Below are 5,319 nucleotides of genomic sequence, written 5' to 3'. Positions count from 1 at the left end.
TGAAGGAGCTAAGATTAATACATCCCTGGGGAGTACAGTCACAAACAGCACAGCGCTTACATGTGCATGAGGGCTCAGGAGTTGCCTTCATCAGCAGTGGGACAGGAGGATACTAAGGAGCTTCTGCCTTTACCCAGCTTTCTCTCCAGAGGTTGGAAAAATGCCAAATTTACAGTCAGACTTAAATATCGCCTCAAAAAATTATTTAGGAAAGGAGGAAGAGGGCTGGGATTGTGGCTCAGTGGTACAGTGCTCACCTCGCATGTACTAGGCCCTGGGATCGGTCCTCAGCACCACATAAAAATAAATAAATAAAATAAAGGTATTGTGTCCAATTGCAACTAAAAAATAAATATTTTTTAAAAAAGGAGGAAAAACAGGAGGGGCATGTTTTTTACCATGCCGGTATTAATGTTTTCCTCAAGGAAGAACAGTTTGATAATATGTATCAAAAGCTTTAAAATCCTAAACTCTAAGAATTCCTCAACACTCGTTTAGTACAAAAGCCATTTGTGCTGCTCTTGCTGTGTTTGTCTCAGTGAAGAAGAGACAACATCCTAGTTCCATCTAACCAATTATATCAAATTTTATGCATACATACTATGCTTATGACCATGAAAAAATGTCTATTGGATCTATGTGTTCTCAATTGGAAGAAGCACCAAGATCCAGATTTTTAATTTTACAAAGTAAAGATTTAGAATAGTGTATATACTTTCACTTGTACAAAAAGGAAAGGCCATTTTATGTACATAGGGAAAATTTCCAGAGAGTAACAAGAGAGACATACAACAGTGACTGTCTACAGTGAGAATTGGGAGTCTCAGATGGAAGAAGAATGCATTTTCATTATATATTATTAGAGATTTTATAATGGACATACGTTCCTTTTGATGCATATCTTTATCTTAGAGATTCTAGCTCTAAGAAGTTTTCTAAGAAAATTATTGATGAAAAACAGATATGTACTTTGATTCCTTATTAATTTAATAGAGAAAAATGAGCAGCCATGCACATATCCAATAGTAAGAGACTATGTAAATAAATGATTGTTTATTCATAAAATGGTATACTTTCCAGGCACAAATAAAAATGTTATGGGAATGTATTTACTGACATGAAGAATTTTAATTAATATTATTTAAGTGAAAAATGCAAGAAATAAACATGCAGTACACACGTGTATGTTTGTAAGAAAGAATGGTAGAGAATATGTATGAATGTGTGCGTGCCCCTGCATGTGTAGGTTAATAGTGGTTTTTAGGTCAAGAGATTATAAATACCTTCTATTGTCTTATTCATGATTATCTGTTTTTCTGTGCCCTATAACAAGGTATTATTATGTACATTTTATTAACAAAAGAGAAAAGAGGCAGTGTAGTATAATAGATAGCACATCTCATTATCAAAATTACATCAATAAACACCTTTGCACAGTTTAGTTCTGAGATCAACAAATGAGCACTGGATGATGAGGTTCAATCCCAAGGAAAAGGACTAAAGATAAACAATTGTGACTGAGCATTACTTAGGGACATGGGGACCTGTAGTGAGGGTCTTGCATCATGGGAGGCAGTGCAGTGTCACTGGTAGTGCTGGTGGGAGAAAGAATTAGGTATTATAGTCACCAAGAGAAAGAAGAAACCCAGAAGGATTTTGATAATTCTTAGTGAGTTTTGCCTTGGCTATCAAATATTACCACATATTAGCAACTTGCGAAGAATCCAGGCTTAGTTTTTACATAGGTTTGGCTGCTGACCTGGGAGTTGCTTTTTCTGAGTTTATATCTGTCAACGAGTTGGCCACATTCAAGATATGAGTGGCATTTTTTCCTTTTTTCACCTGATATTTTCTAAGAGGAAAAAGCTACGCTGCAAACTCAATTTTTTGACCTGAGAAATGCAAAGGACTCTTTCCTTTAAAAGTTATCTTGCTTGGCAGGCACGTCTATCTAAGCTCCAGCAAATCTACTTAAACCTGCTATTTGGAGATTCATAAAACTTGAATAAGTCAAATTTGTTCTGTGGGTGTTTTATCTCTCAATCAACCTTCAAGATTGTTTTATTTCTTCTCTTTTAATCTGTTTAAGAGATAGGGAAGAAATAAGATCCCTTAAGTGAACTATTTAGGCTCTTCTCCTCTCTGTTCTAAGAAACTCATAATTCAAAATAGAACTAAGCTTTTTTGGATTTTTCCATACTCATGCCCTCTTAGCAATATTTACAGAGGACTCAGATTGTGTATCCAGTGCAATCTTCCAGATACTATAAAGAAATATAGTAGAATTATCCTCTTCCACAAGGCACTTAGAAACAAAAACCCGCTCCACAGGTTTTATGCAAAATAAGCCTCTAAAATTTAAAACTAATTGCATTCTGTGTGTGGATTCAGATATTCATAGTTGAAGGCAGTAGATAGTTCCTTTCAGAGGACAAAATATGAGCCTAAGACAAAATCAAGGTATTAAGTGGCATTTATAATCTGGTTTCTAAAACAATTTCCATACAGGAAATGAACAAAGAGAAAAAACAAAACAGAAGCATCACATATATGTTGCCAAGAGCTAAACTGTAGCATACAATAAATCTCATAGCCCTGACATGGGTGAGATCTGCTTGGGCTGGAAGCCTTCTTCCTTTTTTCTTGCTTCATCCAGGTCTGGCATACATATAGTAAAATGTAGAAAGTGCACTAATGAACATACAGCTGAATAGAGTTTTACCCATCTGCACCTGTGTAACCAACACCCATGTCGACATCTAGAAGATCCCAACACTCCAGGAGGCTCTCACTTGCTTCTTCCCTGTCTCTGCAAACTCCTCACCCAAAGTTCATCACTGCTCCACCTTCTTTTAGACAAAGAAGATTGAAGCAAAATCTTCATGCCCAGAAAGAACCAAAAGAACTGAATGCCAGGAATACTTGAAGATACAAAGAAGAGCTGGTAAAATCATGGCACACAGGCTGGATGGGGCATACTCTCTTCTCCCAGCCTAGACACCATCCCCACCACCAACACTGGGCAATTCCCACTCCCTCCAGCACCAGCTCAGATATTCTCCTTAGAAAGCTTTTTCTCCTCTTCCTGTGCAAGGAACTGCATCTACCACCTATTCCAAAGTTCTCTGCATTTAGCAATGTCAAAATTATGATCCTACCATCATGTTCATAATTATTTTGTCTGCTTTGCATCAAAACTGTTATTTAAAGGATGGAATTCTTTTTTATTTTTTTTTATCTTCCAACCCCTAGCAGTCACAATGTAAACTGATATGTACATGTGTGTCATATATTACAATTTATAACTGAGTTTGTTGAGGGAAGAGTCAGAAAATAGTGATTAAATAATTTGGTCCTTCCTGGTTCTTCTTCTTTACCACCTCCTGGAACAATTCTTTTTCTGTTTCCTATTTTACTATTCTCATTGCTACAAATTAAATTTGATGATATGGGTGAGTGATGTTCTTCCAGGACCTGGACCACTTCCTGGCATTTAACTAACTCTTAATAGATATTTTCTGAATGACTGAAGAGAATGAATGAATGAAAAATTCCTCTTACATAGATATCAAAAGATTGTGACTCCTGGTTTGTTCAAGGTTTGCTTAAAGTATAAGGAGGTATAACTATCCAGCTACTTGTTAAATAATACATTAAATTTGAAGTCAAACATGATGGAAGAGTCCTACATATTACTTATTTTTGAAGAGAGGGTACAAGTGTTACCATACATTGCTGTCATTACTGCCATTATTGTACTTCTCCATTTTTGGATTTCCAAGCCTTGTGGGTGAGTGACACTCTGGATAACTCTCATGGGGCCATGTCATGCATCCATATCTCCTTTCAGCTTTGGGAAGAATACAGATTAAGGGAAACATTCACTTTTTTTCTTTTGACTCTAGATTTAGCACATTTTCTTTCTCAGTAGCCTCATCTTGCTCCTTGCAATTTTGTTTCTGTAAACCATTTCATGACACAATGCTAGTCCTTTCTTCATGAGAGTGGTCAATTGTGTTGTAACCAGACCCAGTGTTTCCCTTCCATCCTGTCCCCATACAGCTAAATAATGCTAAATGTGAAGGTTCCCATTCAGGCTTCTTGGAACCTCTACTTCTTTGGGGAAAAGACCTTAATCCCACACAGTAGCTTCCAGTAACATCTTTAGTTTGATGGAAACTTCCCCTCCTGACACACTTTGCTTTAGTTCCCAGAATTCTGAGTCTGGAAGCAGATGATAGCTTAGCCTGCTGACTTGGAATGTTGTACTCCCCTTTTCTAGTTCCACAGTGCCAGGCTGGATCCCAGGGTCCATGCACTGCCTTGTCTCTATTCTTGCTCACCTCCCATCTGCCCTCTACTTTGCTGCTATAGTGACCACAGTCTAACTTCTGGTATGGATGACACAATGCTCACATACTGATGTGTTAATTCCATTCCAAATACAGAGGAGTAATATAGGAGGATATACGTATATGCACGCATGCGTACACACACACACACACACACACACACACACACACACAGCAATAAACAGAGTAGGACTATGGCAGAGAACATGGACCCATTGGCAGTAAATGTTAAGAAACCATTGAAGTTCCTGGAGGCAGTGATGTGGAATTGTATAAGAACATACTAGATGAAGATAAAAAAATCCTATGGAGGTTGTGAAGGCTGCGATGCCATGTACATCAAGTTGATATCTTCTGACAGTCATAAATTTATTATAAAAAGAGAATCAGGAACAGTAACAGCCATGTTGAGTGAACCAGTTCAGTTGTGGAAAATGAAGCCATCAGAATCAATTTTAGAACAATCGCTTCATATGTGCTATTAAATGTACTTATTTCATCCACAAGGTTTGCTAAACTAACAGCTCCACTGAGAATGCCAAATTCCCAACTGCACCTGGAATTACTGTGGAATTGCTGATGACTGTGAACTTCTTAGAATCAAAAATAAAATACAATCTAACAAAATGCCATGTTTAAGCATTTAACTCCCACAGTTAGAAATTCTTTTGCATTTCCCATTGTCCTCACGCAGTTGAAAAATCTAAAGTTCATTGAAGAGAAGATTGTCGTCAGAGTTGAAATTTGTTCCCCACCTAAACAAGCTAAAGACATTTTCACAAACTGAAAAAATAAAACAATCTACAAATTTTAGGTAGTTATGGTTTATCCTTTGAATGAGACTTTTAAATCAGAGCAGTACTCATAACATAAATACTGAGAAATAAATTTAAATGCCAAGTACCATAGGTGAACACTGTAACTACCTATTGACATGTTTTTAGTGGTTTTTTTTAAAATCTTTTTT

At 36.8% G+C, this 5,319-nt stretch overlaps 1 pseudogene; it reads left to right on the top strand.

Annotated features, from left to right (window-relative positions):
- The first annotated feature begins 4,684 nt into the window (after positions 1-4,684).
- LOC144370535 (elongin-C pseudogene) lies at positions 4,685-4,991 on the top strand (annotated as a pseudogene).
- The last annotated feature ends 328 nt before the right edge of the window (positions 4,992-5,319 follow it).

The sequence above is a fragment of the Ictidomys tridecemlineatus genome, chromosome 14 (assembly GCF_052094955.1).
Source record: "Ictidomys tridecemlineatus isolate mIctTri1 chromosome 14, mIctTri1.hap1, whole genome shotgun sequence".
Classification (NCBI taxonomy): Eukaryota; Metazoa; Chordata; class Mammalia; order Rodentia; family Sciuridae; genus Ictidomys; species Ictidomys tridecemlineatus.
This window is presented reverse-complemented; position numbering and strand designations above follow the sequence as displayed.